General features: G+C 38.1%; 1 protein-coding gene across 1 annotated transcript in view; it reads left to right on the top strand.

Annotated features, from left to right (window-relative positions):
* Positions 1 to 14,703, top strand: part of SEMA3A (semaphorin 3A) — a 165,567-nt gene that overhangs the window by 105,112 nt on the left and 45,752 nt on the right. The window lies entirely within an intron of this gene.

Raw genomic sequence — 14,703 nt, 5'->3', positions numbered from 1 at the left:
CATTTCTCTGGTTGCACTCATCCACCCATTAAAGACCAGCATACAAGCTCAGTTCCAGCAACATCTGTGACATATACGCTCCTCTTTTATTTGGAGCAGAATTCTGTCTTAAACCAGTTAAACTAATCAAAAGTGATTTATAAAGAAACATTTTTGGTTTAATTACTCTGAGATTTGTGGAGTGTGATTAAATTTAAAACACACACAGACACTATGAGCAGCACAGTCATGCAAGTTGGGCAACAGCTCAAGGCTGGAAGCATCAGCCACACATGAACACAAAGTAGGTCCAGAGCTTTGGGCAGGATTGTGCCTTGAACAAGGTTTAATTTTTGCTGGGTTAGAGGGGACACTGGCCACATCCAGCAGAAAGTCAACCAGCAGAACTTCGTCAGCAAGCCAAAGTTGTCAAGAGTTTGGAAAAAGAGAAAAGGGTCCTGAGGATTCCAAGTGATTTGGTTTCAAAAAATCCAATAGTTTAGCAAGGCGCAATAGCTTACATTATTGTATGGATATTAGTAATCAAGCCTGTGGTTTATTTGCATGTCTGAGGAGGGAAAGATAGTTTCAGAGAAAATTTGATTTTGGCTTTGTGTAGCAAAATACTTTAGAATGCATCTGAGTACTCTATCCAAGTTCTACTGAAGTCAAATTTCCAATAGCTCAAATGGAATTACACTTGGCTTTAGCTATACAAGGATATGAGCATTTTGGAAATGAGAATTCATTGTCTGAAAAAGCTGACATTTGAATTAAGTAATACTAACTGTAGTTGCTGAATTAATTTAAATTTTAATTTTTTAAGAGTTAACTAGCTCTACTTTTTGCTGTACATACTACTTGAACCTGCACTCCTGGTTTTGTATTCACAAGTAATTTTATTATTAGACATTTTTTCCTCCTAGCCATATTATTTATGTCTCTGCTGAGGTTCAGGCTTTCTTAAGTGGGTTTGCAATTTAGTGCAAACTGTTCACACAAATTTTAGTGTGTAAAAGCAGAGAGTGTTTTAAAACACATTTTGTTATTAGCTACTCAAGACCTACTAGTATCAAACTGAATATCACATTAACTATATATACAATCCATAACAACATCAGCCCCTGACTCATAATTAAAACCACAAGATGCTATTGCAAGTTGGATTAATTCTGTATGTAACATACATTGGATACACGTATAATGTAAGTTTGTAGATGACAAGTATGGAGCTGTATTTTAATATAACAAGTTTTATGAATCTGATGTATATCCTGCTAAATTTAGTTTTGCTGCAATTCATGTGGACTACTATCTGTCTGGAGAAAGACTCAGGTCTACAACCTTTCAATTCTACAATCTGTGTTTATGCAGTAACACAAAAATTCTATTCATTGCGCTATTTTATTATGACAGTAAACAAGATTTCTGGACTTCAGGAAGCAGTGAAGTATAAGGGTTATAGACATACCCATCTATCTTGATACCTGGTGGGGTAGTAATGTGTGAAAGATGATCAACATCAATTTTTGTTATGATAGTCATGGTGACATTTTAAAGCCCAATCATGCAAGCAAAATCTCCTTTTGTGCAGTAGATTTGCACAGTGGCAGCTGAGTCAGAAGGATTTATGCAGTGGGAAAAAGCAGCCATTGTCCACAGGCCCTGTACTTCACTGCTGAAAATGTATCATTCCATTGTAGATTTGGTTATCAGTCTTTCAGCACTAAATGTGAGAACTGCTTTTCCCAAATTAGCACTAAGGTTACATCTGACAGGGTGCAGAAACCACAACTGCTTTGTGTTCGAGGTGGGGAGTTGATGAACCTCAAGCTTTCTTCAATTTATGTATTTTACAAAACGAGCAGAGAAGTAGAAAGACAGCATTTTTGTATCAAAGGATGAAGGTGATATCCAACTCTTAAGTAAAGTTCTTGCAGTACATTCCTGTATGGAAAGTTTCACACTTCATTTAAAACAAGATAAGAATCAAATTGAAACCTCTAGAAATTATTCTCATAACTGTCCATAATTTAATAGAGAATGATCCTTAAATACATTTTTGAAATCCCTCTCTCTGCTGCAACTTAATACATTTACCTTCCTAATATGGAAAGATTGGCCTAAAATCTGCGCTACAACATTCCTATTAGAGACTCTGTTAATTTTCCCAGTGATAAGATCCTGGCAGCCTTTCCACACAGCTCTCCTAATTTCAGCATCTAACATGGAAATCCAAAAATTATTTTGGATCCAGATGTACAGCAGATATACAGCATGCAGTAAAATTACTGTTTTCATTTTTCATTTTTCATTTTTCTTTTTAAAATACAATTATAAAAGAAACTCTGTGTTTGCACATCTTTAAAATGGATATACATCTAGTGAAACAAGCTCTCATTGAAGAATGAGGTGTTCACTGCTATCTTAAAGATCTGTACTATTTTTGAACCTTAAGTTTGCAGACCTTTTTTAAGTTTCTCAGTAAAGACATGGATCTCTATGTAGTGAAGGGTTTGCTTTCCTAGTTGCTTTTTACAGTGTACCTGGCCTCAGGTGAAAAAACAGTATTTTAAGGGACAAGTACTGAAAGCTGCAGAACAGTTCTGGTCAAACTTAGAGATAAATTCTCATCCCTGTGGATTTTAATAGTTAGGTGGTGAGGCATCCAGTTCTAAGACCTTGCTAGTGTTTACTTCAGTCAGAGCAGGAGCTAACTGCTTTTTCCATACTAAGGCTGAGGTCAGAGCTGACAGGGTGCAGAAAACACAGCTGTTCGGTACCAAAAATGGAGAGGAGAAGACAGTTGCACGTGAAAAGCTTGCAGACTTTTCCCAGAAATTGTCTTGCCCTGAACTGGCATAAAAGTAGAACAACATTACACAGAGTGATTAAGTTTTTGGGATTTAAGCAGGAACACAGAGTTACTACAGAGATCACACAGTCACATTCTGGAGATGCTCAACTTTCTTACAGAAATTGTATGTTTTGGGGAAGAGAATTTTGCCCAGTCCAAGGGAAGGTGCTGACCAGCAGCTCTTAAAGACTTCTTAAGACTCTTAGAGATATTAAAATACTCACAGGCTTCTAAAGCTTTCATTTTGTATAAATAATTAAACAGTCACCAAGCCAAATAAAACAAGGGAGACTGATTCTATAGCCATGTAGTCAGGGCATTCATCTAGAAGCTAGGGAACTATACATCAGTCACTGCGTCAGTGTATATTTAATTATTGATACAGAGTTGGCCAGATGTGACAAGGAAGCATTTGCAAAAACACACTAAAATAAGCTGGTGCTCAGGGAAGTCGTCTTGGACAAGAAAAGCTGCAGTTCAGTGCCCCAGACTGAATCATATGCTTTGTTATAAGCCATGTTCATGCATATATCGGACATTACTTGCTCCTCTGGCATGTGCATGGGGTTTTCTCTGCTCAAAAAAAAGGCTTTGGCAATCTTACTTGGTCCCAGTGAGGGTCAAGAATTGTTTTGAGCTCTCAGGAAAAAGTTCTGAGGTTGAAAAAGATCTTCTGTACAGCTTAACTATAAGGAGCAGCAGCCTTGATGTTACACATGTATCTTACAAAGTCTTGCCTATCGGCAAGTGCACGATTCCTTTTAAATGTGCCATTGCCTCTCATAGTTCAGAGGCAAAAAGTTACTTTGAAGAGGCATGGATCATGTCCTGCTTCCATGAATGCTGCAGAAGTTAAAAAAAAAAAAAAACAACAAAAAAGAAAAGGATGAGTAGAGGCCTGAGCAGGTGGGAGCAAGTTCTCCTGGTGCCAGGGAGTTCCCTGCTGCACGGCGGGCAGTGTTTGCTGTGCACCATCCCCACCGCCTTCCTGCAAGGGCTGAGGGCATGGCTGGAGGCAAAAAGGCAGAATTGGCAGTGCAGTCTACCAGAGCAAATGCTGAGCAATGCAAAAGCAGTGCACCCAAGGCAGTTTTCAAGCTGAAGATTAGAGGAGTGGAAGGAGAGAGCTTAAAGCTGCTCTCATCCTCTCTGACTTGAGCACAGAGGATCTGGCCTTAAATTGTTAACATTTTGTAAAATGAACAACCATAAACATTTGTTTTAAAAGCAAAGCAGGATTGGGCTGAGCAAACTCTGAAAGGAAATGAAATCACAAAAGCTGCATTAGGATAGTATTATGAATCTGGTTTGCACCCCAGAAATACTGGCCTCACTCACCCTCTTTACTAGACCTGGGGTTAAGAGAGATTGTCAGTCTGGATTTCCAGACTTGGCTTGGAATTTCCTTGCTTTTTATGGGTTTAAACCACTCTATGATATTATTTTAGCATACTTTCCATGGCTTAATTTTTAAAGTGGACTAGTAACTGTGCTTAGTCCCCTGAGGTTATTGTCCTTGGTAATCTTTACTTTACGGTTACATAAACAGCTGAGAATTATAGAAGCTAAGTGACTGTTCAGTAAAAAAGAAAATGCCCTCTTAAATTTAACAGGGTCCAAGGCAGGAAACGTGGACTTGATACTCTCCTGGCATTCAAACAGAAATGTAGACATCACTTTGTGTTGTTTCCACTCACTACACTTTTGTTGAATGTCCCAGCATTGTCATTACACACATATGATTTTGAATATGTATGTATTGCACAGTAGACTAATGCATGGCAACAGAAAGAAAAGAATGCAGATTTTTTTTCAAGACTTTTACCTCTCTTATAAAATGCATTAAATGTGTCAGAATGTTGGAAATTAATTACTCTTGCTGAGACTTTGGTGTGCACAAATTCTGATGCTTGAACCTATAATTAGTCTTTGGTCAACCACGCCAAACCCTTTTCCTACCTGTACATAGCCACGGATGGCCCCCTCTGCTGTGCCACTCCCTTGTCCCTAAATGCCTTTCTCATTTTCCAGCTCACCTCCTACACATTTTCAACCCAGTTATAGAGCATGCAGTAAAATACAGGTATCGGCTGTGGAAAGGGGTCAGAGAACCCAACCATTCTGGTACCTGGAGTTGTTTCAGAAAATATATCTAAAATCTTATTGGAGAAGGGAGCTGCTAGATGCTACAAATACAATAGATCTCCATCAAGAGAAGAGCTATTTAAACAAAGGACATTTAAAAAAAAAAAACAAAACCAAAGCGTTGAACTGTGTGTGAATTTATTTAGTCTTCAAATTAGAAGTCTTAAACTGTGATTGGAATGAAATTAGGAAAAGCTGTCCAATAGAAGTAGTCAGTAAAGCAGCCTAGCTGGTTTTAAGAGGAACTCAGGTAACATTTCATGTGCTGTTACATAGCACACTTGCGTGACATCCCAAGAGACTATGGTGAGTAGACTGAGAAGTCTCTTCCCGGTCTGCATTGCCATGACTTTACACGGACATATTTAAACAACCTTATGAGCGAAAACAGTGAGGGAATTTTTATGTGTATGTCTTTTTTTGTTGTTGTTCTTTTGGTGTTAGTTTTCCTGTGAAAGGATTTCTTGCATTTCAAGTAGGCATTTCTATATTTGAGCAGCTGATACATGCTATCATGCAGGCTGTAGTGTAGACTGAGTTCCACACTTTCCCCCCATGGCTTACAGAAGCATGAACAACTCTGAACCTTGGGGAACAAAACATGTCCATGTATACAAGTCTCATTTCTCACTCAATAAGCCCTCCCACCCCTCATTCCCACTATCTTCGTTGCTAAGAATAGTAATAAATAATTTCACAGTGATAAATTCTATGTGTGACAAATGCTAATGTCACCTAACAGTGCTAGGAAGTGCTCAGAAACTATGGTGACGGTGGCATAATACTGTGAACAGAATGGCACACAAACTCAATTTACAATCTTTTTTCCCTTAAGTCTGTAGATCCATATTTGAGAGATTGAGTATGAATTTTAAGTTGTTTTTCTCATTGCAATCTAACAGGCTTTTTCTATATACATTTTTTGTTACAACCCTTTTTGTTTTTTTTTTATTGGAAGAAACGTAGAATTTCTGAACTCATAAAATTAATGGCTCTTTCTTATTACTTGGCTTTTTATCCTGTCACTAATCTGAAATGGTTACAGGTCAGGAAGCCAAAGGCCCTGCTGAATACTTGACCAGAAGATACTCATGTATTTGAACCAGTTGACTCAGTTGAACCTGTCTGATAACTGTTCACTGTATCTTTATGCAAAGTAAGAGAAGCATTTGGTTCAGAAATCAAAGAACAAGTAGCAATTAGAGAATCTGCTTAACAGGTGCTCTGGGTATGAGAAAGGTCATGAAGATGGTAGGTGAAGACAACCAGAAATAATAAAATCTTCGCATCAAGTGGCCTGAATGAAATTATTTGAATTTAAATTATAGAAAACAGATCTTCTCATTCTCTATCGCTCCCATACCCTCTAGGATTAGGTAATTTTCTTCATTAAATACCAGTGCTTTGGATGATATTTTGTTCTATCTAGGTTGAAAAGATGGTTAAAGTAGCCAAAGGAGAAGTTTCAAGATTGGAGTGGAAAAAGCAGGTAGGAAATATGAAGCCGCAGAGAACATTCTCCTGGCCTGACTACACATTTTGAAGGCTTCCTAACACTGTAGAGAGTATGACCTGGAGCAGGAAGACTTGCATCAGTAAACATATTGGTCTGAGCTATAGCCACAGTATGCTCCAGAAAGTTAGGATACAAGTTAATCCAGGAACCTGACTTAGGGTATGTGTATATTGCATGGTTAACCATGGGCTCATTTATGGGTTTTAACTTGGTCAGCCTTACTATCCACACCAAAAAAATTGCAATGAGTGTAGATTAGAAGCCATGCTTTGTTTATTCTGTGATTCTCTTTATAGTGCATAAAAGATTAAAAATAATGGTAGAGTTTAGAGTTCTTTGTTCACTGTTTCCATTGGAGACCAGAAAAGTTTCTCTGCTGCATAGTCTTTCTAAAAAGAGATTTGCCAATGATGGCCAGTTTGAGATCTGCACTCACTTTTGTGCACTGAATTGGTCTATTGTTGATGTGCCTTAAAATTGCTAAATTTTAAGGTTTTTATTTCAATTGTGAATTGAAACCTCAACCTATCAACATGTATCAGGTTAACAACCCAGTAAATCCTGATGAGTCTCATGTTGGGGTGACATCTGAGAGTGCAGCCATTCCTGTCACCTTCTCTGGAAAGCAGTTGGATGAAAGAGCCAGAACAAGCTCTGAGTAGATGCTGGATGTAGATAAATCAATGTACGTCTGTACTAGGCAAAATTGGTGATCTCATTTAGGTGTTCATCATTCAAATTTGATGATGCAGGTGAGTTGCTTTCTTTAGTCATCGTTTAGAAAAATAAATCGAAGTCTCACTTGCTTCTTTCAGCAGAAGGAGCTGTGTAAAAATCCATCTGCATGAGCACACTCCAGGAGTACATTCATTTTGAGGAGTAGAGATCTGTGCCCATTTCACACTGATAAAAAACACCTGCAATTTTCCAATTATCAATAGTCCCAGTGATATTCTATCTCTTCTGAAAAGCTTTTTTTTTCTTTTTTTTTCTTTTTTTTCTTTTTTTTTTTTCTTTTTTTTTCTTTTTTTTTTCTTTTTCCTTTTTTTTTTTAACCCTCAAATGGTTTATTTTTTCTATGAATTGTTTCAATGCATAACTTACAGAGTTGGCAGTGGATGGTGGATGGCTTTGTAAAGTGATGGTCTGTCCACTTAAGGTGACAAACAGTATATTATTCAAGCAGTGGCAATAATTTCTACTAGAAAGCTTTCTGTACTACTTTCAGTTAATGTATGATTAAAGAGATCATTTTTATCTATATATTTATCTGTCTATCTATCTATCTGTTACTGACGTGCATCAGTTCCTAGGAAGACTCTCCCTTTTCCCTGGAGATAAATCTGAATAGGAAAAAGAGTAATTTGTCTAGAAAAGGTGTAATGTTCAGGTTCTAAGATTACATTTTGCTTTGCTTTTGGTATAGAACTCTCTTTAAATCACACAACACCAGTTTCTTTGCAATTATCATTTTTGCAGAGATCCAAATCAGCTTAAGCAAAAGGAGAGTTCAGATTAGTTCAGATTTGTCCAAAGACAAAGCCTCTGTGTTATAGACCTTGCAAATTCAAATGGGTTTCCCATGGTCTCTGTGAGAGCTCATCACAGCTCTGATGCTTGAAAACCAGTGACTTTTAACTACCAAATTGTGCCTCCTTTCTTGTTCACAAAAGTCACTAACCAGTTTTTCAGAAGAGTTAAGCAGAAATCTGTTTGTAGGAGTCACACAGCAGAATACTAATTGATTTAAACAAAGGAGGAGTGGGTCTGTTACAGCCCCCTTTATTGGGATATGACATACATCCGAATTTTCTTTTTGCATTCTTGTGTTGTTTAGGGTTTTGTTTTTTTTTTTTCCCTTCTGCACTAGCCATCAATTTAATGAGTGTTGACCCTGTCAATACCAATTTCCTCTTCTCAGGCCACCACGTTCAGAGTTTGGTGGGCATTCAATAGAGATTTACTGTTGACTGGGTAATTTGAGTTCATGTGTGTGGTGAAAAATTAGTGAGGAGAATTACCCAGAAAAGTGGATGCCATGACAATGCATGTCACCATGGTGTGACCAGCTCTGCTGACATAGGTTTCAAAAGCTCTCCCCCTGTGAAAATGGGGCCTGTTTGCAAATTAATTAGTTTCTGGCAGCAGCTTGATTGTTGACCCAAAGTTTGTAGAGTGGAAAAACAATCAGATTAGTGTGTTCAATATAAAGGCCCAGCGCGGTGCTCGAGTGCAGTTTGCCAAACTGTTGAAGCCGTGAATAGAGTGAAACAAATTCTTTTCTGAGAAGCCAAGGCAAAGGTTAAGTGTGATGTGACTGGAGCACGCTGGCCGCGGGGCGGTGGGGAGAGAATTAAAGGTTTCAGCCACACAAAAATAGAGAGTGCTGAGCAAGTTGCATTGAATTTAATGAAATTCACAGCTTCAGACGCAAAAGTGTTTGGCAATGTTCTAGCCTGTGTTAAAGGGAGAAATAAGATGGCTTTGTTTTAAGAAGTTTTCTTTGTATATCCGTGTGGGACACCAGGGACTAAGCCTCTAAAGGGTATTAGAGAGACTTCCTGAGCCTGCACGCTGTTTCTAAGCACCTGCAGACTGAGGTTTGTACCAGTTCCTCCCACTCCCCACCACACACTGACTCCCTTTAATGATTCAATCCAAGCTTCCCATTCATCACGTCCAACATTTGGGCAGGTTTCTTCTTTTAAATAGTGCTGGTGTGGGGGCTCATGGACAAATATGTTAGAAATCCATGCTTATGAATAAATGACAGGCTAAAGCTTGTTATCGAGGTATTGAGTCAAATGATAGATACTAAAAAATACAACACCCCACATCTGCAGCTGACAATACATGACAATGGCCCCTATGCTGCCAAGATGTGATTTCTACTCATTATTGTGCTCATCTCATTTCGTTATTACTCTTTGTTCCTTCAATGGTGATTTTTTTATAAATCTTTGCCCTTCATCGTCTGTTTCTGGCATTCAGTATTACTATCATCCTAGTAATATTTTCTTTATATCAAACAATCCCTGTGCATATTTAAAACTATTGTTTTCCCACTATGACAAATAGAAGGAAAGAAAATATCAACTATTGTGAAGGAGCCCAAGTTCATGGGCAGTTGAGGTTTCTTCTCTTGGACCAATGTCTTAGCCCTGCTGGGCAGGATCAGAATGCCTGGCAGACCCAAGGGAATGGGAGGACAGAGCTGCCAAGCTGAAAATATGAGGGGCTCCACACAGCCCACCACATAGCCCCCACCCCATCAATTAACTGAGATGCCCAGCAGAGTTAATGACGTGAGGATACATCCCCTCAGTCTGTTCCCAATTCTTTCCCCCATTCCATAAAATTCCAACTCTTAGCCTGAGACCTACACAAACTCTGTGATTTGTTCTCGGTAATGGGGCTGAACCTACTGCCTTCACACTAACATTCCTGAACCGTGAATTGCTTGTCCCAAAAGGCATTTAGTGTTGCTTGCAATTAACACAACTGATTGCTCAAAGTCGGCACCTGAGGTGGCGTGGAGCCAGCTGGAAGCATAATTGGCTCTTTAGCTGGAGAAACATCCACTTCACTGTGGAGTCTGTGATGATGGAATTATTAGTTCAAAGTAAGCCAGGTATGTGAATACCTGTTCTATGCATTATAGTCCACCAGCACTAGACACAGATGAATTATCACAGACTCAAAGCCTCCCTTTCTCTCTGTCTCCGGAACTTCCCCTTCCCTTTGTTCATGAAATCGCGCACATTTCGCGCGAATATTTGTAGGGCTGAGTAATTGCTTTTGTTCTTTGGGTTATTTAATTACAAATCTCAGTAGATGACAGGTCCTCCGCTCTAAAGGAAGACATCACATTTGCACAGTTACAGAATTCCAACACAAATGTGTGTGGCAAATCAGTGACTGCAGATTTATTCATGCCCTCTGGGACCTGCACTGCCTTTTCAGCTTAGCATGCAATATGATTTAAATTACAGCTTGTGCAGAGCTGTGCCTTGGGATTACACTCCATGTTTCCAACTGTTTATAGTTCAGTAAGCTTTAACCTCTGTGATTCTGAAAATTAAATAATGTCACGGCTGATATCAAACTGATGGCTGGTGCTAGATTGCTAAATACTGTGTAATATTAAAAGCCTATTTTTACAACAAAGTGGAAACATCAATGAATTTAAAACATTGATAGCACATTCAGGTAGTTCAAGAACACAATTCAAAAGTTACACTAGCAAAGAATGGCAAAGCTAATATTAAACTCCATTATCAAGAGTATTGTTTCAACTCCTGTATTTAGCAGAGTTGTGGCTGTGGACTTGGCTGGAGCAGGACTGAGCCTAACACAAGGCTTTGTGATGACACAAAGACTGCATATGGTCAAGAAATGTAGATAGAACATCTGTTGTGGTTAAATTCACATTTCTTAATTCCTTGCAGAAGTTTCATTATTTCTGAAATACTGTGATATATGAAACATTACACCATGAAGACCTTTTTGTGCTGTAACTGTGGACATCTTAATATTTCTGTATCCTTTGAAGAGGAACAGAGGAAACACCTAATTAGAAAACTCTGTATTTAATAAGATGTGTAATTTCCCTTCAGATTACATTTCAGTATTTGCAGGGGTTTAATTGATGCAAAAACATTTAGATTTTCTCTCCATTTAGTTCTGCAAACCCATGTTTCCAGCATAGAAACTGTTCCAGTCCCACTTGAGCACTTCACATGTTCCTCCCCAGGCTCCGTCAGACAACACTGCCAAACAAAAGGGTGAAACTGATGTTACCAACAGCATCATTTAGGCCACAGAGCCTCATTCATGACTGTGGTGTAAGGAAGGAGGAACAGGAAGAGAAAAGGACAAATGGGAGAGACAAATGGATAGTTACTTTTCACTTGTAAAGGCAGCATGTTGGACTAAGTAACAGAAAATAAAGACGAATTCACACAGTTTCAGTTATCAGATATGATGGAAAGATCACAGACACACAAAATGTTTGACAAATGGTTCCTCATTTGAAGCCTTTAAATTCTGATAATGAAATAGATCCTGAACTTCCCATTTTGCTGCATTGCAAAGTGATGCTTCTTTTTCCCCTTGATCTTTAGAATGCCCTATATGACTTACTTCAGGCATCAATGTCCAAGCTCTTAGTTATCGAAGTGGTATCAGAAATATCCCATCCATTGCTATTGCATTGGATTCCATGGGCTTTTATCAATTCAGCCGTTTTAAAAGGTGGCTGTTAAATCTGATTTTTTAAACATTTATCAAAGTGCTTTTACATATCGTATGGTAAAAAACAAAAATATATGGTAAAGTGTATAGTAACATCTAAGAGGTCAAAGTATGAAGGTGATCACCAGCTAATAGTTGATAGTCAGAAATATTGAATGCCACAGATGATTTACTGGTGTACATATAACATACATGTTATTGAAATGTGATAACATTTATTTTAAGAACCTCAGTATCAGTCTGAAATTTAGTAGTGCTGTCCAAAAAACGGTTGAGAGTGACCCACCAAAACTGAGGCTGATAAAACTTTTTTAGGTCTTTTTCCCTGTGTTCTGAGATTACTGTATCACTGGTGTCTATTGGCTAAATGTTTCTGTTAGTAAGGTAAGCTGCCTTGTAGTATTACCAGGGAAAATCACTTCTTCCAAAGGCAAACTGTAAATCCTTGAGACTGCCATTTATTGTAGAACATCTGGCAGAATTTGATGTTCCAGAGCACTTAGAACTGCCACAAACACACTGAGTAAATGAAGACAAAATAGTTCCCTGTCTGTTTTACCTTTTAAAGGGATAAGCTGGCCTGTGTTTTTGTTAGGCTCCTGGATTATGGAAAAGAGTATTTTTGAGATACATCTATATATATATAAATTTAATTTCCTTTTAGTAGGCTTTAAAGATTTCTGTTCAGATAAGTACAGCAAGATTTGTAGGAAGATTTTGTTAGAGAATTTGGCATAAGCAGAAACAAGATAACCTTTCAAATACAGCTTTTTTACAGATGATCATTCAGAAAAAGCAGAAGAAAAGTTACTTTGAAGACTGAATTACATATTTTTCCCATTCACTGTTTTATGAAATAGTTGCAAGCATTCAGTGATAATATGTTATATCTTTGAATATTGCCACAAATCTGAGGATTGGTGTTTATTGATTCTTTTACTGCTGTTTGAGCAAAATTCAATATCCTTGCAAGTCAGAAGTGTTCCGTTGATGCCCGTGAGATTATTCCTATTTCCTGAGCTCTATAATAACATTTGTCACACTGTAAAATTTGGTAGTCATGGGGCACAGCTCTCTTCAGTTACCCACTCCTTTAGTCTCTGTGTCCTGTTCTCCTGTTTCTATAAGGCAACTTCCAGTAGGGGCAGAAAAAGCTCCATGGGAGAAGAAGTTACCAAACCTTTCTATGTGGTATTTTACATGGACTTGTGAGTCATCAGCTTTTTCACAAGTTGTGTAAATGGGTTGTCATTATCAATACTCAGTTTTGTTCCATGTTTGACATAGTGTCAGCTTTAATATTTTGCACCAGACCTGTTGGTAGAAGGCAATCTTTTTTAAAAAAATCCAGTTTCCCGTTTATTACAGGGCCTATATTTTCTCCTGAATTTCTTTCTTTTTATTACTTTTCAAATACTTCTGTTAAACTTTCTGCCAATTCCTCTCCCTGTGATTTATGTATCACAAGCAAGCATGCTGCAGTCCTCCCTCACTGCTTTTAAAAAACACAGAAAATTTGAGTCTGATACAATGAAATTTTCATTCTTAAAAGTCACAGAAATTGCATAATATATTTTTGAAGTGCTATCTGTGAATGATAATAAAAATCAAAATAGTAAAAATAAAAAAAGGGTTTACTTGTACAGAATTTAAGTACAAACCAATGAAACCATGTTTGAAAAAAAAAACTTTCTGACAGTGCAGGTACTGTTGCAAAACTTTTCTATCTGAAGCAACTTCACAGTTTTCATCTCACCTGTGCTATTAAACACTTTTTTTTTCCCATTTTGATGAACAGAACTAAGTTTCCTATCAACAATAAATGAGTGCCTTATTTCAGTTGTGTAAAACCCCGTTAATACCTTATGTTGACTGAAGCTAGATTAAGTTGGAAGCACACAGTGCTCACATGACTACTGAAAGAGGTTGTCATAACTGATACTATCACATTGAATACCTCAGGTTGTGCTGAGGGGTTTTGTTTCCTCTTACCAGATGCCTTACTCCATTTTGTGTTGCTGTGCTACACTGACACATGAGCTAAAACCAGTCATTCACCTCAGTCTTTGCTGCCATCCCTCATTAATCCTACTTTAATGGATTTTGTGTCAAGTTGCTTTACACTAGCTGTAAAAGTTCATTATACCAACAAAATGTTTCTTGTAGTTTGACAAATTACTCCGTTCTTTAGTCAAATCTAAAGGATTTAACAAAGAAATTAAGTTACAGAAGATCAGAAAGGTTAGGAAATTGCTGCAGGACAGTTCTCTACTGGATGACTCCTTGAGAAGTGGCGGGGGCTGTTGATCATTTCCAAATGAATGAACATCCCTCACTGAGAGTTGAGACTATGGTCTTGTCCAGTTTTTGATGTGACATCAGGGAGGAGGGTTTTTTTTACATCTACATCTACACGACCCCTTCCACACACTTTAAATTGAGCCTGGCAGTACAAAATTTGGAGTTTTTCTTCCTGTTTTCAAAATAGATTATTTTTGACACAAAGGACATATTTGTTCACTTTTTAGGCAGAAAAGAGTAATATTTCTGTGGGCAAATCATTCTGGAGACATGGAGTTGTGCACTGCATGGAGCTTTCAGGAGACAGAGGCTGAAGATATGCTTGTCATGCCAGTGCTGTTCAGCTTTTGCCAGTCGTGCTGCTGAGGGCTGTCCCATTTTCCCTACACTGGAATATGTTTGCCATGGTAATCCCCAGCTATTCCTCACATTCAGCCAGGTATTTGCCTCCTGCAAAGTGCTGTGTCAGGAGTTTGGTTACAGCATGCTTCCTCAGCCTTCTGGACACCTCCTTGTACCCTTAATTTCCAGGTGGCAAAGAGGAAGAATATTCCACTAAAGCATAAACACACATCTCTTAATGTTCAGAAAGGCCTGACAAAATTTCATTAACGGAGAGGAGCAGGTTTTGGTTTCTGACTTTTAGGATCAA

Source organism: Sylvia atricapilla, chromosome 5 (genome assembly GCF_009819655.1).
Source record: "Sylvia atricapilla isolate bSylAtr1 chromosome 5, bSylAtr1.pri, whole genome shotgun sequence".
In the NCBI taxonomy this organism is placed as follows: Eukaryota; Metazoa; Chordata; class Aves; order Passeriformes; family Sylviidae; genus Sylvia; species Sylvia atricapilla.
The sequence above is the reverse complement of the archived record's forward strand: the minus strand, read 5'-3'. Positions and strand labels throughout refer to the sequence as shown.